The sequence below is a fragment of the Schistocerca cancellata genome, chromosome 6 (assembly GCF_023864275.1).
Source record: "Schistocerca cancellata isolate TAMUIC-IGC-003103 chromosome 6, iqSchCanc2.1, whole genome shotgun sequence".
Lineage (NCBI taxonomy): Eukaryota > Metazoa > Arthropoda > Insecta > Orthoptera > Acrididae > Schistocerca > Schistocerca cancellata.
Genome location: NC_064631.1, coordinates 620,090,532 through 620,116,331, shown reverse-complemented (window position 1 = coordinate 620,116,331; position 25,800 = coordinate 620,090,532).

Genomic DNA, 25,800 nt, shown 5'->3' with positions numbered 1-25,800 from the left:
AGCTCATCAAACAACCACTATGTGTTGCCTGTAGCATGAAATACTACTGTCTTCATACGTAATGAACAGTGAGACTGTTCCGTTACATTCACAATTCACAATACTGAAGAAGTGGAAGGGAACTATCCACTCAATATCGATGTATATTGTGACACTATTTGGATGCAACAAACCAAGTTTGTTTGCATGAACTTTGAACACTGATACTAATCGCCTTCTTCTTGTACCAGGCCAGTGACTTCGCCAATCTTGTGCGATGAACATGAATTTTACCTCAAACCGACAACAATTTTTGCGTGCTTTCCTTCTTCTGAGACAGTTTTTGTACTTTGTGTGTCTTACATTTTACAGAGAAGGATCTAACCTATAGATCTTGATTAAAATGTCTGAGTATTAATGATATCTGAAAAGTTTTGTTGCATCAACTTACATATTTATTAAACCATGTAGTGAAACTGTGTGTTGTAATGTTTAAGTTCACCCGTATATACTTTTATTAATTTAAATTTTGAAATATTAGTTAGAAACGAGCACACCATTTCACACACAGTGACACAAATGTGACTTTTGTAGTTAAAACTGAATACAGTATTTTGTGTGCTTACATTTACACTTTCTTGTGCTGAGTATGTTGTTCTGTGTATCTTGTCTTACGTACATATTGTACCATGCACATGTTTTGCATGTCTTATAGCAGTTACATTGCTGTATATACTTTAAATTTGGTACTTTTTATATTTCTGTATGATGATGTATTTTTCAACAGATTTTACTCTGTTGCTATGTCTATATATTTTGCAAAACTGTGAGTGAGTTCGATCTTGAAAATTGTTTGTAGTAAGGATGAATAACGAGTCGATATCTTAAAGTATAAAAAGTTAGTGTTAAGCCACTGATGACTGAGTCAGTAAGAATTGTAATATTACATTGCTTTATAAAGTTATTTAATGTACATATGTTTAAAACTGAGAGCTGGAATGTAATGCCAGTTTTAAAAAGAGTGAATGATTTGATACCAGGTACATTAAATAACCTTTAATGTTTCATAAGGTAAACTAACTTTACCAGCGAAGTGAAAAGTCAATAGTTGTTGACTTATTAGATTAGTATGTAAGATAATAAAATCTAGATGAGTATATTTGGCAAATTCTTAATCCAAAACCTCCCTCAAATGATCACATAATCCCTATGCCGTGCAGGTCAAATTTATTTTATAAACTTACAGGTCAGTAACTTCTGAGCATAACTGCTTCTGCATAAACGTAAAAACTACAGTAAGGGGTAATGATACTCGACTGTTTTTCCAAAACTATCCCATAACCGATATAAAACCAGAGTTGAAAATAGCGTTCGAATCAGAATAACTAATCCGCATTGATAAATGAGATGTATGGGAGTGACTGTGAGTACTTAATTAACACTCATCACATTTTCATACTGAATTGTATGTTTCACTTAAGTAAGAGGCCCCTATGATGACATATTGAGCCGGGCTGCAAACGCTGGCGTGCAGCAGGTCACATTAGCTGGGCAAGGAAGACTGCTCCCAAGGCGAATGCCCTGAAGGAGCTGCCAACAGTTGTAGATATAAATGCCGCTTCGTCATGACGACCTTCCATAAGAAGAGGCGCCTCTGGTTTCCGATTTCCAGAAATTGCGATCTAGATACCGTCTCCTGCAGTGCTAGACCATCAGGAGATTCGGATATAACAACCAGAATGTGGAAAGAGGATCTGTACCATTTTTTCTGAATGGTAGACCACTTAAGTGAACGAAATGTACAAAGGAGGGCTTCTGAGAAATATTCTGACTGATTTAGTTACATCGGAAAGTGGAGTGAGTACACTAGACTTAACACATCTTTGAAGGCGTAGGATCCAACCGAGCGCAGGCACTGCAAAATGCGAAGACCAAATAGTTAACACAAAAGGAACTTCAAGGACTGGCTAACATAAATAATTCATAAATCAGAGACAGGAACTCGACTGTGCAAGCGAGGTCCGACCGCATTGTCCAAAGACACAGACAGAAAGAGCGGAGGACGATGTTTTTCACACATAAACCGACTGAAGTAAGAGTCATAGAAGGGAACCAGCGTCATTTAAGGGATCTTTTTACCGACTGGGATCCGGAATATCGACAGCCAGCCAATCGAAGTGCCGAGTTGAACGAAAATCACAAGAACGGAATCTTCCTTTTAGGAAGCAGGCAACAAAATCTCATCTCCACCAGAATCTAGTGACTGATTTGGCAACCACTTCAGCCGCCACTGCAGATCAAGATGATGAGGTCTAGCTGTGACAGCGAGACGAGCGATTGTAACTGTTTTTTAATAATTTCGATCTCAGCTCTGATGACTTGCTTGCAGATATTGCGATAGATAGGCGTCTTACATCTACAACAGGCAAGACTTTCTATTCTTTTATTGGGATATTCGCCTATTACACTAACCTTTCAGCAATCGTGATACTACTTAATGTATGCAGTTCTTTTATAGTGATATGGGTTTATTAGTATCAGACACCATTCCCATTATAACACTTTCCAAGTTAGTTATTTAACAAAAAATGGCTCTGAGCACTATGGGACTTAACATCTGTGGTCATCAGTCCCCTAGAACTTAGAACAAACCTGACTAACCTAATGACATCACACACATTCATGCTCGAGGCAGGATTCGAACCAGCGACCGTAGCAGTCACGAGGTTCCGGACTGAGGGCCTAGAACCGCATGGCCACCGCGGCCGACGTTTATTTAACATTGTCGATGTTTTTCAGATGAGTTAGCACGCAGTTCAGTGTAGTAAAAGGTGTCAGTATTGATTCAGTTTTAATTTTGTACAAAACGACATCCACATTGATTATTTTCAAGAGTAAGAATTAATTACGTTAGATGCACAGCGTTGATTTGCATACCTGTAGTCAACATCCCCATACGTAACTTTTTCGTTCGTATAATTTTAAAGAGCTTTTGACTCATTTTCAGCCACACTTTTGGTAACTCACGTTAAGGAACAAGGGGCGGATTTAACACGGTTTAGCATATTAAAATAACTTAAGCGAATGCAGATGCGACACGTTATCGACAACTGCTTATATTTCGACATGTACAAAAATTGTAATTTTCAAGGCAAGACTGCAGCAAGTAAGTGCACCTGGTTGCATTCACATAAATTGTGGGAACACTGTATACGACAGGTGAAACGCAGGTACCACATTGCTTACCTCTGTCTATGCTTGTAGAGGCTGGAAACACTCTGCAGTAGTTAAATGAGACTGAAATGTGCGTTGTCGTTTTTGTTGAGATATCGTGGTCTAAATATTGTCCCAACTTTTGTCACAGTTGATCATCATGTTAATTGTTCTACCGTCAATCGTATCAAGCAACGTGCTGCCCAGCTATTGGATTTTACTTGCAGGGAATTACTTTGGCTTCATTTAACGACTACTTTGAAAATTTATGCCTTTTCATGATATTGGCTGAACGGTGCTTCATGGTCGCGGTCTGACTGGTAATTTCACTCTTTGTAACGGCCCGGCATTTGGCAAAGATTAAGTGATTCGGAGCCTAATAGTGTGTCTCGACGTTCAGCAAGAGATCACACCAAGAAGTTTCTTGACAACATAGCTTCATCCGTGCTAGGGAAAGGTTTACATTTTTGCGACATCCAAGCGTTTACCAGTGGGTGTTCTGCAAATGTAATTTTCAGAAATTATATCCTCAAATTAAGAACTATGTTTCATGCTAGAATGGTTGTCCAGAAACGCAGTTTTTACCCGTGTCAGAGCATTTTAATGTCCTCCTTGCTCTGGCCGTAATGGCTTATTTTACTGTATAGGTAAAAGTAGTCCATAACTTCCTCAACTTCGTGATCCCCAGTTCCGATATTTTTATCGTAGTTCTCATGTCTCATAAATCCTTATTACCTTGTAACTTCCTGCCAGATTGAAACTGTGTCTCAGACTGAGACTGGAACTCGGGACCTTTGCCTTTCGCGGGAAAGTGCTCTACCAACTGAGTTACCCAAGCTTGACTGATGACCCGTCCTCACAGCTTCAATTCTGTCAGAATGAGTCATGGCAGAATGGCTCTTGCAATCTTCGGAACGATGCAGGTGATGTTTTTTTTTCCGAAAGTCTGCTGGTTTTGTGGATACAAAACTTTTCTGAACATCGTAATGTGTCATAACGTAAGAAACTTTACTGGTGAAACCGACGTTTCGCCTGTTGTAAGAGTGGCCTTTTTATGTGTCATCAGTAGAACCAGAAGAGGGCCACTGTAACCGTGGCCGAAGCGTTGATTTCTCCAATAAGGTCTTCTAGAACGTGACGCGGTAAGGAACTCGGCCCGCGATAGCCTAGGCCATTATATATCTAAAGGTTTGTCGCCAGTCTGATACACGTTTCACACGAACGTGAATATCCTTTCTCTTGCCACCTCCTCCAATCATTTTAAAAATTTCTCTGGTATGTTACCTACCCCTTCCGCCTTACTCCATTTTAACTCGTCCATAGCGCTTTTCTATTCAGATTCTAGTACTGTATCGACTACCCTTTCTCGATCCGTTTCTTCCTCAATCAAGTCATCAGAGAAGTCTTACCACTTGCACAGGCCACCTATGCACTCTGTCCTCCAGATTTAGCAGTGGAATTCTCATTGCGCTTTTAATGTTACCCTCCCCCCCCCCTTATTTTTAATTTCATCGAAGGTTTTTTCGACTTCTCTATATAAAGAGTCCGTCCTTTCGATAATCAATTCTTTTTCATTTCTGCACATTTTTCATGAAGCCGTTTTGCGTTAACTTCCTTTAACATCCCATATATTTGACTCCTAAGTAACTTGTCTTTCTGTATTCTTCAATTTCCCTGAACATTGTTTTATTTCCTTCTTTCGTCGATCTTCTTTATCTCTTCAGTTTTCCATGGTTCTTTCCCAGTTACCTTCCTTGAACCTAGTTTCCTTACCAACTTTTGTGATTGCCATTTACAGAGATGTTCATTCTTCAAGGGAACTGCCTACAGAGCTGTTCATTATCACAGTATCTATAGCTTCAGAGATCTTAAAGCTTTTCTCTTAATTCATTAGTATTTCTATATCCCACATCCTCATGCACTGTATCTTCCTGACAAGTCTCTTAAACTTCAGCCTTGTTTTCATCATTACTAAGTTGTGATCTGAGTCTTTATCTGCTCCTGCGTAAATCTTACATATCCAATATCTGATTTTGGAGTCTCTGTGTGCCTTCGATATAATGTAACTTAAGTCTTCCTCTATCTCCAGCCCAAGATTACTTACTCCTCACGGAGCGAGGTGGCGCAGTGGCTAGCACGCTGGACTCGCATTCGGGAGGACGACGGTTCAATGCCGCGTCCGATCATTCTAATTTTGGTTTTCCGTGATATCCCTAAATCGCTCCACGCAAATGCTGGGACGGTTCCTCTGAGAGGGCACAGCCGACTTTCTTCCCCGTCGGCGGATGTTTAACGAGCCGAAGGTGAAATGAGTAAAGAAATGCGAAAACTCACAGGAAGACAACAGAAAATCACCTGAAGAAATGGAATTTAAAATTCAAAATTTATTATTTGAGATTAGGGAAGAAACTAAAAATGAGTTTAACCAATAATTATAAGTTTTGAAATTAGATTACGTCGCCTTGGGACAGAACACGGGAACATGAAAACTAACTATCGTAATGATAAGGACGAACTGTTTGCTAAAATCAATACTGTATTTGCGAGTGCGATAGTTATACACATAAAAGAACAGAACCAACAGATTCACACAACACTAAAGATAGTTAGCGATCAAATGGAAACTTTGACATTACATTCAAGACAATAAAAACAGCTTTTAGGCACAACTAACGAAAAATTTGATTACATAGCAATGAAAACGGCAAATTTGTCAACTAATGCAGATAGACATTCATATGAAACATTTCCAGTACAGTTTGCAGCCACAGCAGAATCCCAGTCATCAATATATTTTAAAGCCAACCTGGAGAAAATTAACAGGAAAGAAAGCGTTACAGGAAGACCATGAATGAAAAAGTCGAGCGTATTGAAAGAAAGCTTAAAAGCGGCCAGGAAAAGGACGAAATTGACCGTGTACATCCACATTCAGAGAACTTCGGTGATTCCAGATATTTATGGCGGTTAGATGGTTTTCCACAAGAACAGTACCACACATCCTGATGCGACAGTGAATCGTCGACGTGGTGCAATAGGGAACAATCTGGTTCGCACAGAAGTGGTAACTTCAGTTACAAATACCTTCTGGCAGTACATAAATTAAAAGTTTTCAGGACTTACGGTAACGCAATTCATCCCTAAGGAGTGGAAATTTATCTGCGGTTATTTCGAAATGAAACTGCAGGAAGGATCTGCTCATTAGAGAGAGACTGTCAAAGCGTAAAATGATCTCTTCCTAGCTTTTCTGTCAACCTGCTGGTCACAGGTCACACAAGACAGTGTAAAACAAAGCATTATAATGTTACAAAACTGTTATCAGTCTGCCTTCTATAGAAGGTAAAATACTTTGAAGACACTGTACGTAGAAATCAGTGCTTATCGAAAACATACAATTCGCTAATTCGTATTTGCTTACCAAAGGCACGTAGTTTTCACTAGCAGACGTAAAGATGGTTTAGAAGCATTTCAAACAATACTTCAGGATTTGGAATTGGACATTGATAACGGTTTAACGAAAAAAAAACACAGTAATAATCACAACAGAAGGTTTGACACGCAAGAAACTTTTGTACCGCTTGAAAACAAAAATTATGGAAACACGCCAAACACAACCACAGAAACAATCACAGATAGGCTAACAGACATAGTCTGCATGACGCAAAATACGCGTATGTGAATAACGAATATTGTGATAGAAGTAATTTCCGCTGATCTGTCGGCGAACATTGTAACTGACGTCATAGTAACTACGGAAATGAGATCAGGTGTAATCATAACTATCTTAATTACTGTCAAAATAATTACAGATATTTGTCTAAGTCATGCAGTAATCGTGGATATTTTCAAGGGTGCAGTTCAAGTAGAGCAAATCCTCAAAACACATGACACAACAACAGTTGTGTTAATAGCAACCAAGACAGTCCACACCGACACAGTCAAGTAACCGGCATCATAATTCACAGTGGAAAAACTGTGAAAGGGCCAGCCCAGCACGACAGGTAGAATTAACTGAAGTCAGATCACCAAACACACGAGATAATCAACGACGAGGATGTTTCAAAGGACAAATTCATTCTAAGAAATTCTTAGTGAGTTAACACACGATTCTACATCATTACCTCCGTTACTTATGCTCAAAAATCACCAACCTCCAGATTGTATCAAGGAGTTAATAAGAATTCCAGCTTGAAATAAGAAGAAATAACGTGAAAAAGAAATACGTTGTATAGCACCGAAGAACATTAAAAAGGCTGCAGGAAGAGGAAAGAAATCGCAGCAGGTTCAAGTAACCATCAAAAAGCTGCAGATTGGAAAGATGATTCTGGTTAAATTCCATAATTATTGTTGTACAGGCAAGCATCTTAGTCGCAAATTCTTTCTTCTATATAATGGACCTTAATGAATTCGTAGCACTGTACACTACAATCTTGTCGAAACTGAAACCATTCGGATATACAAGTGCAAAGGAATTCATCATATCAAATCATCTATAGTATAGCTCTAACGACACTGAAATTTCATAGAAACTGGTAGAGACAAGCGTATTCACACCCAGACATACGAAAACAGGCTGAAAACTGCGCTGCTGTCGGCAACACCTATATGTATAACAAGTGTCTGGCGCAGTTGTTAAATCGGTTACTGCTGCTATAATGGCAGGTTATGAAGATTTAAATGAGTTTGAACATGGTGTTACAGTCGGCGCACAAGCGTTGTGACACAGCGTCTCAGATGTACCGATGAAGTGCGGATTTTCCCATATGACCATTTCACGAGTGTCTGGAATCCGATAAAACATCAAATCTTCCACATCGCTGCAGCAGGGAAAAGATTCTGCAAAAACAGGACTAACAAGACTGAAGACATCGTTCAGCACAACAGAAGCGCAACCCTTCCACTGATTGCTGCAGATTTCAGTGCTGGACAATCGACAAGTGTCAGTGTGTGAACCATTGAATGAGACATCAAACTCTTTTACCCTTGTTCACTGCACGACACAAAGCTTTTTGCCTCTCCTAGCCCCTTCGACACCGACATTGGACTGTTGAAGATTGGATAAATTTTGCTGGTCGGACAAGTACCGTTTCAGATAGTATCGAGCTGATGGGCACGTACAGAAATGGAGTCAACCTTATGAATTCATGGACCCTGCATCTCAGCAGGGTACTCTTCAAGCTGGTGGAGGCTCTATAATGGTGTGTGTGGCTTGTGCAGTTGATGTGACATGGGACCCTGATACACCTCTGACAGTTGACACTTGCATAAGCATCCTTTCTGATCATCTGCATTCATTCATGTCCATTATGTATTCCAACAGACTTGGGAAATTCCTGCAGGACAATGCGACGCCTAAAACGTCCAGATTTGCTACAGAGTGGCTCCAGAGACACTCTTCTGAGTTTTAAACTTCCGCCAGCCACCAAACTCCCCAGACTTGAACATTATTGAGCATATCTGGCATGCCATCCAAGGTGCTGTTCAGAAGAGATCTTCACCACCTCGTAATCATAAGAATTTGAGGACAGCACTGATGGGCTTATGATGTCAGTTCTCTCCAGCACTATTTCAGGTATTACTCGAGTCCATGACAAGTCGTGTAGCGGCACTTCTGAGTGCTCAGAGGTGACCTACACGATATTAGGCAGATGTACCAGTTTCTTTGGCTCCTCGATTTATATGTCATCTCTTTCGAAATCATTTCTTGCATTACAGTGCATAGCAACAGTTAGCGTTTAACAATGTTATTGCAGCACTAGCCAGAGTGACTTCCATCGTGTACCAGGCCACTTTCAAAAAGAATCTGGCGACTATGGTCTCGCAACAGTGGTAGGTCAAGGACAGTTCTGGCTCGTAGAACATTTTCGACTAAAATTTCCAGGTCACAAGCCAAGAATCTAATTTCACATTTACCCCAAGCAAAAAAATCTCATTTGCCTATATCGAAACACCAAATTCCCATTTTCACACTTAAAAAGTTTCACATCTAATAAATTTTAATATCTGTAAATAATAACAAAGGAATTCCATTTGTCAACATTGGAAAAAGAAAATTCTAATTTCCTCATTTTAAATTTTTCAAATCTAATTAATTTTATTCTTCATAAATAAGAACCATCAAACCTAACATCTCAGAGGTCTTTATAAGATTACACCCTATATTTTAAAAAATTAAAAATAAAATTTCATTACATGTAAATACACTGGAAACTTAAAAAAAAAAGATTTAAAACATTACTTTAAAGAAAATTGTTATTCGAATGTAACTAGAGAGGATCAATTGAATTTATTGATTTGTTTAATCAGAAAGAAATGAACAAAGAAATACAGGAGGGTTATTGAAGAATTATTCAAAACTTTACAAACAAACATTAATTTATCTTTTTGTAAATCCTCTTGACACTATCAATAAAAATGATAACGATAATCAATTGAACAAACAATGTTGAAAGACTCAATCCAATTTGTAAAATAAAAACAAAATAGCTATTCTAAGTTAACGGAATTTAATCGAACTTCAAACACCAGAGATAAAATTAATAGTGATAACGATGTGAGTAAAACGTAAAATTCGCAGAATCGGTAAATCGAAAAACGTAGTAAATAATTCTAATCCTAATAAACAACAGTAAATGAATTTTATTAATAAATATGAGAAAAATTGTTAAAATAATTAGATAACATAATTATTAATGACAAAGAGAAGTATTTTCAAAAGCTTCTAAAAGATAAATATCAGGAAATAAAAAATAATTTATCAGGTTTCAATATTCTAGAGGGTGCAGATTTTTTCAAATGAACTAACGAATTTATAGGAAAAGCTTCAGCTTTAAAATCAAGAAAATAACTTGTTGCACCAACATTAATGATAATTGTGTAGAAGCAATTGAATTCTTTAATCGAATAATGGAAGGAAAAAATCACCAAAATAAAGAATGTGTCAATTAAAATACGGTCATTTCAAGTTAATATGAAATATTATTTTAATTTTCAAATACAAGAAGAAAACAAGATTTAACTTTTAAAACAACTTTCCAGGATTTACTAAGAACAATATTTTTAGACGATCATTATCAAAAAACGACAAACATACTATTAACAGAGATGTAAGAAATGCAAAGAAAAAACTTAATTCGTCTTTACTACTAATAGACAGTTTACAATTACATGTAAATGTATCTTCTTATATCGATTAGCCAAGAATATTTAAAGATAAAGAAAGCTGTAATTAAAGTGAAAAACATACATCAAAAATATTTTATGGTGCTATAAAATCTGTACTATAAACTTTAGAACAAAATGTAGTCAGAGATAATAACTATAGATATATGGGAATAGAATGGATCAAATTTTGAAACAATAACAAATTCATTTTCCTGTTCATTTAATGAATAGTTTGAAATTTGACAAGAAATCAAATATTTCAATTAATGTCTATGCATATGAAATCAAATGAAGAAAAAACTGTTGTATATCCTGATTACCAAACGTAAAATAAATGAGAATATTTGTTAATCGTCTTATATTCGAAATGAAAGTAATTCAGATTACTGTTGATAAAAAAATCTTTGTCGACTGATTAGTACACTCACAAGAAAAGTCATTGGAAAAATTTATATTTGTTATGGACCTTTAGAAATTATATTCACACAAGAAATTAAATATTCATGAATACTATTGTAAAGAAAATAGACAAGTATAAATAGATATGCCTCTTAAAGGAGAAGAAATTGATGTTAAGAACTTTGATAATTCCACATGAGTTTCGAATGTATATTAAAAGATTTTATAAATTATCAACAAACACCTGAAAAAACATTTTTTTTTAAATACCAAAAACTTTTACCAATTTCATTCAGTTATTATGTTAGATTATAACAGTTCTGTAAAGGTAAAGCTGCAGCAAAAAATATCATTGACGTAAACAAAGGGAAATCCATTGCTAGGATATATGAACAAATTATTCCAGTGAAATAGACTAAAGAGACTAATGAAAGAGTAATCAGTCACAGATATTCATAAACTTATCATATCTGTGAAACATAAATCAGTCTTGGTGAAGAGAATATAAGAAATCATTCTCATTTGACAGGAAAATATTGAGTAGTAACATATGAAGATTCCAATCTTAATTACCAGAATAAAAATTTATTCTACTTTGGATGTATAATTCACATAATTGTTTACTAAAGAATTAGTAATAGTTAGTACAGATAGTGATGCAATTCCCAGGAATGATCAAAAATTTATATCTTTTAATAAGCATGATGTAGATGCATGAAGTATAAGATTTCTAGATATATTAATAATGTATTGCTTCAAGTATAGATGAATTACTTTCTAACCTTACTAATGAAAAAATCATGTAAAAAGGAAAATATTTTTAAGGTGATGAATTTAATAATTAAAAAAACAGATAATCATTTAACGAAAGCAGATAATTTGTTCAAAATTTTCTATGGATAATATTTCCTATGACAATTATGAAAGAGCAAAAGAGTTGGGAAAAAATTCAATACAAGAAAATATATATACTTGTATAAAAATCATATTACAAATGTAATGTTTTAATCTTAGCAGACACAAGATTAAATCTTATTAACTTGTTTCATCTTGGTACGTTACTGGACCAGAATTATCTTGGGATTCCATATTAAAAATGAGCAGAGTTGAATTAGACTAATTACATGATAATGATATGATTTAATTTTTGAGAAAGGAATTTATGGTGAAATGGTATTGAAGGAAATGAAAATGAAATAACAAAACTATATCTATACTTTTAAATAAATAAAAAATCGAATAATAATACATATTTAGAGGCATATAGATAATGAGGTTGGACATTGCCTGTGTTTTTAGCGTTTAAGGATTTTAGTGGCGTAGAACAAGGAAGTTTTTATTCAGAAAAGATACATGAAACTTACAGATTTACATGCAACACCAGATGGAAGGAATAAATTTCGACAACTTTAAATAATAAAGAAAAATATGTTTATATTATAGTAGTCTTAAACAATAGTTAACATTTTGATTACAATTTAAGAAAACACATATAGTCTTATCATTGGTGCAATCAGACTGACTGAAGAGATGTATTGATTTCAATGCAGAAATAAGAAATAGGGCAGATAGCTATACTGTTAAACATTTCTACAAATTAATAAATATTTCAGTGTTTCGAAAATCTATGGAAAATATTAGAATCAGACAAAATATTAATGTAGTTACAGATGCAAGAAAATTATCGAATTATATTGAAAAGCAAAGAAATGAATATATTACTGAATTTTGAAAAAAATTTGTAGCAGTTCATTTGAAGAAAATAAAAATAATATATAATACACAACTTCTTTTTGGAATGAGTATTTCAGATATGCCAACAATAAATATTTATGATTTTCATTATGCTGCTAGGAAACTAAAATGTGTGAAACAGTCGATTTAATGAAAGGATATTCTTTTGATTACAATAAAAAACTGAAGCTTTCTATAACGATATGAAATAATTGACAAACGAATTTGATATAAGTAAGTATCCAAAAGAAATTATTTAAGAAATTTTGCTAGTAAATACTAAGGTTTAGGAAAAGTGAAGGATAAAAACAGTGGGAAATCTAGGCTAGAACACATTACTTCAAGATCAAATATGTGTGCTTCTAAAGTTGGTAAAAAGGATGACAAAAAAAGTAAAGGAGTTAAAAAACTGGCTGTGAGAAATATAATTACTTTCGATTATTGTAAGAAAATATTTAACTGACAAAATAAAGCAATACAAAAAAACGATTTTGATTAGATCATTTAAACATGATTTACACACAGTTTAATGTAATAAATTGGTTTATGTTCTGATGATGATGAACTGTTGTGTTACAAAGTGGTATTAGTTTAGGCTTGTTATAAATTACATCCAAATAAAATAAAAGATGATAACAATGATTTCTTAAAATTATTAATTTTTTTCATGAAACGATAATTTTTGATGACTTGGAAAATAAAATTCACAAACACATTATCCACAAAAATATTCAAGTTTCTGAAAATCTCTTTTCCATTTTTATATTCTAAAGCTAATCTCTCATAATTTCACTGTTCACAGATATGAAGATATTTAGTATAATTTTAAACTTAACCCTCATTTTTCACGAAATTTGTGTTTAATTGTCCCAATTATGAAGAAATTGTCCTTGTCTCTTTCTGTTACAATATTTACAACATGATTTTAAGGGAACTTTTCTTTTGTTATTTTAAATTCTTTATGAATTTCTTTCTTCAAGAGATATTTTATTTTCACTCTCCGTTTATAAAGAAAAAATATATTGTAATTAGAAAGAATATATATATATATATATATATATATATATATATATATATATATATATATATATATATTAAAGTAACTGTATTTATAGGGGGGTGCATTAGATCTAAATAATTACTAATGTAAACACAACAATTATAATTTTTGAAAATAATAGTCTTTCATTTAAAGTGAAACGTCCCCTTAGAAAAATTTATGAATGACTTTGCTGATAAACCTCTTACATTATTTCCTTTTCAAACAGCTGAGCAAAACTGAATGTACTCAGAAATTACTCTCTTTACTTATTCTGATCAACACTGAACTGACACACAATATTTTTAGCACAACTCAATCTGAGTTTCAAAATTCGCTACAGAAGAATGGCCCTGACTAACAATAACCTATAACTTTCATGAATCACTTACCTCACAAAAATCTTCATTACTCAAACTACTGCAATACAGCGAGCGCCACTACTGCCAGCTAAATAAAAGATTCTAACTACTGAAGGCACTAACTACTGATAGTCATAGTTAGCATATGAAAGAATTTTGATAGAGAATAAACAATGCATTTACCTTAATAGTTTTCAGAAGCCATTATATACATACACACACACATAAACACACACACACACACACACACACACACACACACACACACACATATATATATATATGTATATATACATATATATATATATATATATATATATATATATCAGTTCGTGACATCCAGTCTTACAAAATTACTGTCTATGATGGACACACGTCCAGATCATCCACTCTCAAAACTGCGCCATGTCTCCCCCCACATCCATCTCTGCTGGCGGCTCATCTCCAACTGTGCAACGCTACGTGCTGTTAACAGCTAACTGCCCAACACTACAATACGAAAAAAGAATGCAAACCAGCCACAGACTGCAAACAGCACTGCCAGTGATTTTCATACTCAGTGCTATGTGGCGTTACCAATATAAAAACCAATTGGGGCCTACTTACATAGCCCCCATGCACCACACTAAAAATTTTACAAATTGTTTTGGGCATTGGCCAATACATATTTGAAAATTTTTTTATAATTACAGTAATAAAGAAGTCAAATGCACACACTTATTGATATACTGTTCGTCAAAAGCAAAAATGGTTCTCATAAAGACAGTTCGGATCATTCATCACAGTATAATTTCATTGCACAGAGTCTGATCAGTAAAAGAAAATACACACAGAAGTAGTGGATTTCCATGCTGTCCTGAAGAAGTTGTGTTGTCCTTCGAACGGAAAGACAGTGCTGACTCTTGACATGTAGACAGGTAATGGTCTGCAACAGAGCAAACCTACCGCAGAGTCAGATGACGTTTTGAAGAATATTGATATGTAGGGCATTACAGAGCAGACCCACTGTATTCCTAGTAGAGAGTATGGTATTGGTGTGCCACCAGAGGTGTAGACCCAGTGCAGTCCTTGCAGAAATAATGGTATTGGTGGTCATCAAAGGTGCAGACCTACTTCGTCTTTCTAGAGACAGCCAGCAGCCATCTGTTGCGACTGTGCAGGTAAAAAATAACCATCGAAGAGTCTTGCAGACAATATTGCAAGTCCATAAACCACCACTTGAGCTATCACAGAATTATTCGTGTGTCCTTAGAACCAGCAACGCTGTTAACCAGTCCCTTGCTGAATTATTAACACATGTGCAAACACTTCTCACATATTGTGCTAATACTATGACCAACAGAAATGTGTGCAGTGAAATGAATGCTTACAAGTTACTTAAATTGATGAACTGGTGTCCATTACAATTTTAAATTTACAACAAGCAAATACAATTACAAAGATTCAAGAAACATAATTAAAAACTTAATAATACAGATAACATTTGTAATAATACAAGCTTTACAAAAGAATAGAAATAAACATATAAATGAGTGCTACAGGAATTATGACATAAGTAAATATATAAAAGGACAGAATAACTTTCAAAACATCAGCTTCACACATAAGCATTAAAACAAAACAGAATATATAATGTCTAAACATCTTTACAAAGATAATAACGTATTATAATTGCAAATTATAAGGGTTTGTTTTCAGTGTGACATTTGGTACTGCAGTCCAACCCAAAACTTCATTTCATAGATGTTTACTCTTATTTCACTTTTTTTTATACCTTGTCAATGCATTTCTTCCAATTCATCACAACTCATTCTCTTATATAGCCTACCCCACCTTAAGCTAACATAAATCTACTGAGCTCAGATGCTAAACTAAGGGACGAGGCACTGTAGCAGCACAAAACAATTGACACAAACAGCAATGACAAAAAATGCAAATTGGCAAAGCAAGCAGCAATAAATATAAATTAGCAAATCAGTTGCAATAGAAGAACTACTATAAGCCAATGTGCAGCAACAAGAAAAATGAATCAGTAGTAAAACTTTCTTAACAGAGTAATACAAAATGAAATTGAGTAGCACATACCTGGCAAACCGCAGCAGCAAATGCTATAACTTACATCTGAACATGACAAAGCTCAAGCAAAAAAAGTATTACACTAAAGATGGCCATGTGTAATAGCTACGTCAGAACTTAACACTAGAGTGATGCATCACGATAAATTACTCTATGAAACAAGTTACCCAGTCATTGACAAAATTATGTATGCAATTCCTGTGAAGGGAAATGTCTTTTTGTGCTCGCTCGTTTTTTTGGAAGTAGATCATAAAACTATTATTTACTGGATCTGTAGACATAAAATATCTATATTAATACATCTACTAAATTTTATTTTAACCAGTGTTGGAGTGCAGCAAGAAACTAGATATTAAACAAATTGAGCAATCTCTCAACTAGACAGACAATAGATGTAAAATGTTTCTCATAATTTCATTAGGCATTTTACTAAATATCATAAATTAAGAGCTCCACAGTGTAAACATATGTTTTCAGGTTCGAGTGTGTCATATTTGCGATGCTTTCTACAAAGTAATATCAATAGTGAAGTTAATGGTCTCCTTTTTTTTTCTCCACCTAATGCTTTTTCTCCAGGCAGGTGGCACAGCTGGGCGCCCACGACGCATTACGTGAAGGTCACTTAACTTCGTTGCCAAAATATTTACGACAGCACTGACAGTCTCATATAAAAAATTTCACAGGTCGAGAATTTGCTTTACAAATGTGTAGAAACAAAATCCTATAAATATAAAAGAGTCATAAACATTTTCACCGGCGTTGTGATACATTCACACATTTACACACATTTCATAACTCTTTAAGTACGATTCTTGGTTTCCAACATCCTTTTTCACAAGTCAGAGTCCCTAACCACTACTCATTATTCCTTACCTTATTACACATATACATATTCATCAACATGTCTTCAATATGTCATCTTAATAAATACATAGCATAATCAAATTCCTCATACAGCACCAGCTTATTGATCATAAACGTACCTCAACAGCATAATACACATCGTCATCATAATAATAACATCATAACAAATCAATCAAATCTCAGAGAAAGGCATCTCCAGTTTGTCTGACGAACTGGTTTCAGGCTCTGTCTCAGGCTGATACTGATCTTCAACCGGACATGGCTGCTTGTCCTGTTCCAGAGGTTGCCCCTCAGTCTGCAAGAACCGAGCGGTTGCAGAGGGTGGGCTTACTGGTAGTTGGGAGCTCCAACGTCAGGCGCGTAATGGGGCCCCTTAGGGATATGGCAGCAAGAGAGGGGAAGAAAAGCAATGTGCACTCCGTGTGCATACCGGGGGGAGTCATTCCAGATGTGGAAAGGGTCATTCCGGATGCCATGAAGGGTACAGGGTGCACCCATCTGCAGGTGGTCGCTCATATCGGCACCAATGATGTGTGCGCTATGGATCGGAGGAAATCCTCTCTGGCTTCTGGCAGCTATCTGATTTGGTGAAGACTGCCAGTCTCGCTAGCAGGATGAAAGCAGAGCTCACCATCTGCAACATCGTCGACAGGAATGACTTTGGACCTTTGGTACAGAGCCGAGTGGAAGGCCTGAATCAGAGGCTGAGACGGTTCTGCGACCGTGTGGGTTGCAGATTGCTCGACTTGCGCCATAGGGTGGTGGGGATTCGGGTTCCGCTGGATAGGTCAGGAGTCCATTACACGCAGCAAGTGGCTACTCGGGTAGCAGGGGTTGTGTGGCGTGGATTGGGCGGTTTTTTAGGTTAGATGGCCTCGGGCAAGTACAGAAAGGGCAACAGCCTCAAAGGGTGCGAGGGAAAGTCAGGACATGCGGGGACCAAGCAGCAATCGGTATTGTAATTGTAAACTGTCGAAGCTGCATTGGTAAAGTACCGGAACTTCAAGCGCTGATAGAAAGCACCGAAGCTGAAATTAATATAGGTACGGAAAGCTGGCTGAAGCCAGAGATAAATTCTGCCAAAATTTTTACAAAGGTACAGACGATGTTTAGAAAGGATAGATTTAATGCAACCGGTGGTGGCGTGTTTGTCGCTGATAGTAGTAGTTTATCCTGTAGTGAGGTAGAAGTGGATAGTTCCTGTGATTTATTATGGGTGGAGGTTACATTCAACAACCGAGGTAGGTTAATAGTTGACTCCTTTTACTGACCTCCCGACCTAGCAGCATTAGTGGCAGAACAACTGAGAAAAAATTTGGAATACATTTCACATAAATTTTCTCAGCATGTTATAGTCTTAGGTGGAGATTTCAATTTACCAGATATAGACTGGGACACTCAGATGTTTAGGACGGGTGGTAGGGACAGAGCATCGAGTGACATTATACTGAGTGCACTATCCGAAAATTACCTCGAGCAATTAAACAGAGAACCTACTCGTAGAGACAACATCTTCGACCTACTGATAACAAACAGACTCGAACTTTTCGACTCTGTAAGTGCAGAACAAGGAATCATGATCATAAGGCCGTTGCAGCATCCCTGAATACGGAAGTTAATAGGAATATAAAAAAGGGAGGAAGGTTTATCTGTTTAGCAAGAGTAATAGAAGGCAGATTTCAGACTACCTAACAGATCAAAACGAAAATTTCTGTTCCTACAGTGACAATGTTGAGTGTTTATGGAAAACGTTCAAGGCAATCGTCAAATGCGTTTTAGACAGGTACGTGCCGAGTAAAACTGTGAGGGACGGGAAAACCACACCGTGGTTCAACAACAAAGTTAGGAAACTACTGCGAAACCAAAGAGAGCTTCACTCCAAGTTTAAACGCAGCCAAAACCTCTCAGACAAACAGAAGCTAATCGATGTCAAAGTCAGCGTAAGGAGGGCTATGCGTGAAGCGTTCAGTGAATTCGAAAGTAAAATTCTATGTACCGACTTGATAGAAAATCCTAGGAGCTTCTGGTCTTACGTTAAATCAGTAAGTGGCTCGAAACAGCATATCCATACACTCCGGGATGATGACGGCATTGAAACAGAGGATGACACGCATAAAGCTGAAATACTGTTGAGTGGTACTTAAGTAAATAAATTAGTGAAATCAAAGTGAAGTAGAAATTAGAATACAAATGAAAAACTTGGTTTAGTTTAGAGAGTTACATACTGGCATTCACCGGGCCGAACAGCAGAGACAATGACCGTGAAGTCAGCAAGTTCCACATAAGCGGGCGCTGTCGATTCAGCCGTCAGGGCATCGCCCGACCGGCTCACGTGTTTCTCAGTGGTCGCATGTGAGCAAAGGCCCTCGCCTACATCCCAAGAGCCAATGACCGACGTTAAGAAGGTTCTTCGAGAAGCTTTTCAACGTGACAGAAGAGGCAATGACCGGCTCACGTGTTTCTCAGTTGTCGTATGTGAGCAAAGGCCCTCGCCTACATTCCAAGAGCCAATGACCGACGTTAAGAAGAATCTTCGAGAATCTTTTCAACGTGACAGAAGAGGCAATGGCCATGAAGTCGTTCACCTCCAGTAAACTGAAGTGAATAAATACGCGAGACGCAGTGGGCCCAAGAGATGAAGACGAGAGGAAGACGAAGGCGAAGACGGAGACGAAGACGGAGACGAGCGACGAAGAAGACGAAGAAGAAGCGTAGCAGTTGTTTTAAGTTAGTTTCGGTGCTGAAGATCGTCAGGCAAGAAGAGACTACATCATGCACAGACGCACCGAGTCCGCCGCTGTAATAGAATAGCAAGCAGCAGCCTCAGTGCCAGAAGAAGAAGTTAAAAGGTATTTTGAAGTCTGATTTTACATACCCGGGTGACTCGTGAGGACGGGAAGGAGACGGCCTCACTTCAGCAGTCACCTGTGAGCTGGGATAAAGACCTGACAGCCGAAGGCTGGCAAGCGGGAGTCCGTGGTTCGAGTCCGGGACACTGGCCTTCCCCCGCCGCGCCGCTCTGCTGGCCGACGCACAACACACGCGGCCGCTTAGAGAAGAGAAACACTGGGATGCCACATTCAAGGTATCACCATCCGATGCACGACGTCGCTCGCAATAATTAAACGGGCCACCTCGCGCTGCGCGTCTCCGGTCAGCTGGCCGAGACGGCGACACGAGATACACACGCTACGCGTAATCAGACGCCGCCGCCGCCGCCGCCGCCGCTGCCGCAGCAGAAGGCTACGCAAACGACACGGCTGCCGCTCTCCGAACCAGAACGTCCAGTAAGATAACAGCTGTACGAAACTTTCAATAAAAGTTATCTTATGTAAAAATGATGTTTCATTCGACCTCATACCCGAGCCAAGGAAGAACCCACCCTGCCCACATTTTGTAAGAGAGAAAAGTTTATTTATTTAATATTTTCACCCTGACAGAATGCTTGAGAATGCTCATCCTGACAATTGACAGCATCAAAAGAGAAAACCCAGTTACATTTAGTGACAGAAGTGTCACATTTAGTAACCACAACTGTTACAATACTAAACACCTTTTTCCAAAGCTGTTTCACAGTGGAAGACCGCACTGCAGTTTCTTCTCTAAATCCTCGCACAAACGAAAAAATGGCTGACATCGAAATAAGTGTCCAAGGAATAGAAAAGCAACTGGAGTAACTCAACAGAGGAAAGTCCACTGGACCTGATGGGATACCAATTCGATTCTACACAAAGTGCGCGAAAGAACTTGCCCCCCTTCTGACAGCCGTGTACCACAAGTCTCTAGAGGAACTGAAGGTTCCGAATGATTGGAAAAGAGCACAGGTAGTCCCAGTCTTCAAGATGGGATGTCGAGCAGATGCGCAAAGCTATAGACCTATATCTCTGAGGTCGATCTGTTGTAGAATTTTAGAACATGTTTTTTGCTCGAGTATCATGTCGTTTTTGTAAACCCAGAATCTACTCTGTAGGAATCAACATGGATTCCGGAAACAGCGATCGTGTGTGACCGGCTCGCTTCATTTGTTCGTGAGATCCAGAAAATATCAGATACAGGCTCCCAGGAAGATGCTATTTTCTTGACTTCCGGAAGACATTCGATACAGTTCCGCACTGTTGCCTGATAAACAAAGTAACAGCCTACGGAATATCAGACCACCAGTGTGGCTGGATTGAAGAGTTTTTAGCAAACAGAACACAGCATGTTGTTATCAATGGAGAGACGTCTACAGACGTTAAGGTAACCTCTGGCGTGCCACTGGGGAGTGTTATGGGACCATTGCTTTTCACAATATATATAAATGACCTATTAGATAGTGTCGGAAGTTCCATGCGGCTTTTCGCGGATGATACTGTAGTATACGGAGAAGTTGCTGCATTAGAAAATTGTAGCGAAATGCAGGAAGATCTGCAGCGGGTAGGCACTTGGTGCAGGGAGTGGCAACCTACCCTTAACATAGACAAATGTAATGTATTGCGAATACACAGAAAGAAGGGTCCTTTATTGTATGATTATATGATAGCGGAACAAACACTGGTAGCAGTTACTTCTGTAAAATATCTGGCAGTATGCGTGCGGAACGATTTGAAGTGGAATGATCACATAAAATTAATTGTTGGTAAGTCGGGTACCAGGTTGAGATTCATTGCGAGAGTCCTTAGAAAATGTAGTCCATCAAGGTGACTTACAAAGCACTCGTTCGACCTATACTTGAGTATTGCTCATTAGTGTGGGATTCGTAGCAGATCGGGTTGACGGAGGAGATAGAGAAGATCCAAAGAAGAGCGGCGCGTTTCGTCACAGGGTTATTTGGTAACCGTGATAGCGTTACAGAGATGTTTAGCAAACTTTAGTGGCAGACTCTGCAAGAGAGGCGCTCTGCATCGCGGTGCAGCTTTCTCGCCAGGTTTCGAGACGGTGCGTTTCTGGATGAGGTATCGCATATATTGCTTCCCCCTACTTATACCTCCCGAGGAGATCACGAATGTAAAATTAGAGAGATTCGAGCGCGCACAGAGGCTATCAGACAGTCGTTCTTCCCGCGAACCATTCGCGACTGGAACAGAAAAGGGAGGTAATGACAGTTGCACGCAAAGTACTCTCCGCCACACATCGTTGGGTGGTTTGCGGAGCATAAATGTAGATGTAGATGTAAAATCGTCGCAGCTTCTTTCGATAATTTCGAGACCTAAGAAAAATTCTCTGCTCATTTCAATAGTGTCATCTACCTCAAACGTACTTTAAAAATCGTGATCCCGTACCAAATACATCATCCAAAGCTCTCATAATAACACAATGGTTCCGAAAAAAATATGAACAGTTCACAAAATACAGACAAAAAACAATTTCATAAGTGTGATGTTATCCAACTGTGTAATTGCGCAAACATCTGTCCCTGACATAGTAAAAAACAATGTTTGTCTCCCTCAGTTAAATGATCAGATAGCTGTGTAATTTATGTGTTAGAGAAATATGGTACCGATGTGTAAAATTGTATAAGCAAATACCATATTAGCTAGGGCTCCTTGTGCTTGACAAACACATGGTACACAAAGTAAACGTGTACTCCTCTGAGGATTAATGTAATTATACCCTCAGGTGCTACAGATTACAGCAATGGAATGAAATTATCACGGAAAACTTTCCTTGTAATTCAAAAATCATTAAAAATAAATGTTTTAAGTACAAAATTAATGACTCAAATACGTGTACTGTAGCGCTAATCTGTACGTCTTGTTGTAAGACAATCTCTGTCATTACTTAAGGGTAAAAAATGTGCCAAGTGTCGTAATTACCGTCGTCCGTAAGCAAAGTTATGTAGAAGTAAATGTACTTACCTCGTGATAAACAAAAATGAAATGCTTTGCCTTTAGATATCGTAGTTATTAGATTATTGCCGTGATGAAGTAAGTACTGTACTGTAACGTATTGTTGCGCTACGGAAAAGGCTGTCTCATAGTAGCTATACCACAAAGTTACAATTAAAACATGCTTTACTTTCCAGAATAATACAGGAAAACTGTGCAGATATAAAACAGATACAACGCAAAAGCAACAATGTAAATTGTGTCTCACATTAGTAACGTGGTGATATAATCGTGTAGCTGTCAAATAAACTAAACGCTGTGTCATCAGGCATCTCTCAGAAAGCAGTTTAAATCCATAACATAATTTCAAGTAAACCAAAATATTGCAGTAAAATCTCATTAGCAGTACTGGTATATGTTCTAAGTATGTAAGCCTTATAGTCGTTATGTAATTGTGCAACTAACAAGGAAGAATGTACACACACAATAACACAGTGTCGTCTGTTCACTATAACAATGCATTCGTAATTACCGTGTAAATATGTTCCCTAGGTTCCACACTGGATAGTTAATTTTAAAACATAGTTGTATGTTAACAGTTTCTAAGTGTGACAAAGAGTACTAGTAAAGTGAAGTGAAAAATGTTATAGCAAAGACTAAGTTAAAAAAAAAAACAGATTATCTCTCAATAAACGGTTTTACATGTGAAATGTGGTGCATTCCTTTACTCTTCCTAGTACGCAGAGTTTCAACTTCAACGCAATTATCATGTTGTATATGTCGGTAAGGAATGCCAAAATTTTTCTCAAGGTTAGCGTGTATGTTATTTTCCTCTGAGACACCTGGCGCACGTGGCTGCCTGTGGTGCGAGTCATTGCCTATTGTCTCTTTGCTGCTGCGCATCGTTATTGGGATTTGGACATCTACCTTCTACAAATTCACTTTGACGAGCGGGCCCTGCCCTGTTTGAATCCCGCCAGTTCTGATGAAATTCAGGTCTGTCGTTACCATTATATTGTCTGTCGTGATGTCGGTAATTTCTGTAATTAATTTCTTGTCTGTCACGTGGTGGAGAATTTCTCTCTGTAGCGTAATTGCGCTGAACTGTTGCGTCTGAAGTTATTCTGTCTCCCATGAAATTAATTGTTTTTGTTCCCATATTGTCTGTTTCTATGGTTGTCTCTGTCATATTCATTACTACAGAAATTGCGATCTTTCTCTGTAACTACTCGTATCTTATCTCTGCCAACGGTTGTCATACGGGTGGTGTCTGTTTTGGTCACGATTTACGTTGTAAAAATAGCCTTGTCTTGTCTGTTTATTACTTCTGTCATAGCGGAATTGTGACGGATGTGACCTGTAATTGTTGTGCTCCTGTTTTCGCGTTCCGCGATTGTCAGTGTCAATTTCAAATTCTTGTAACAGTCCCTGAAAATCTTCAGTGTCGTCTTTTCAAAGTCCTGCGAAAATAATATGTCGTAAATTTTGAGGCAATTTGATTAAGCAAATTCGGATGACATCTGAGGGGCTGTATGGGTTTGACAGTTACTGATTATTGTGCAAAATGTCTTCAAAATATTTCACAAGACTGTAAAAATCTGATTGTTCGAAATGTTTCATCATCATGACGCTATGTTTTACTTGGTCTTGTGTGGCTTGAGACCAATTTGCTGAAAGGAAGGTATGATAAAATTCTCCTTCACTGTGACAATCGTGAATGAACGATCGCATTCTTACAGTGGGTTCATTCTCTAAGTAGCCACACATACATTCTAACCTGTGCTCCAATGATCAGTAGGGAGGAAAGCAATGAGAGAATTGATGGAGCCATGCCTGTGGATGAATGTCGTTGCCAGAATTCTTAAATGTTTAGAATTTGCTTGTAGTAATGAACAGCTTATAGTCAAAAACATCATGTCGCCGAGTCACATTTCGGTCATTGTCACTTCGTTTCGAACGGTCCATCTCAAAATTCGGTATGCCTTGCCAATTCTTTCATAATTTCTGAAGTGCCCTGTCGCTGTTCCGTATTTCTATATCCGTCTTCCCGTGTTGGAGCGCGAGTGTCCTCTGAAACATGTAATTCTTGTATTACCTGTGTCAACTGATCTTGTACTTCCCGGATTTCTCTTTTGTACTGTGTATTGAGTTGATTCTGATTTTGTTTGAATTTTCTAATTTGTTCATACTCTTCTGTGTCATGATAGACTACCGGTCTTGTGTCATTCAGAGTATCATCTACCTTCATAGATAAGTTAGTGAACTGATCCGAAAGTTCGGCTAGTTTCTCCGATAGTGAACTGATTTCCTCAGTGTATTTTTCTGAACCAAGTTTCAGAGTGTGCATTTGCGTTGAAATCCTATCTACTGTGTCCTTTAATTTTTCCTGAGTTTTTGCAAGTTGTGTAGCCGAATCGGTAGATGAAACTGAGTCAGTTTTAGCTTGCAAGGTGACGTGATTTTCATGAACAATAGTTTGCAGTTCTTTAATGGCTGCTTCGTGATTCTGTAATGCATTCTCATGACGCGAAAAAATAGGTTGAAAATGCTCGCAAATTCGTGTTTTTATGTCATTACAGACTTTTCGACACTTATTTTCTATTTAAAGTAACTCTGCAGATAAGTCTTCACGTAATCAAAATATCCACGGGTATGCTGCCGGTCTATAGTGTCCAGCGGGCACAATATTTCGGCGATCAAACATGTCGCCATCATCAGGTGAACTGACGGACTGAGCTCCTGTGAACGTACCGGCACGGAGATCCGTACGCTATGGCTGCTCAGAGGGAACTGGGTTCGGTCGCGGCGGCGGCCGATTTAAATACCCTCCGCCCGCGGCGCGCTCCCTCCGCCGTCCGCGCCCAGCGCCACGGTCGCGCGGTGGAACAGCTTGCGACGGCGTCTGAGATGACGTCGGTGTGATGGCTCTGTCCGCCGTGGTCGTCACAAATATACGTCTGCTCGATTTACTCTTGATTAACCCGATCGCTGGTTCCCAAGCCTTGCTAAGATTATAGCCACAGTCCCGGTTTATGAGGTCGTCATTGGTGCGAATTTCGATGGCCTCTCTAACAACGCTGTCCCAGTATCTCGACGTCTGTACCAGAATCCTCGTGCGGTCATACTCCATGGCGTGATTTTCCGACAAACAATGTTCAGCGACCGC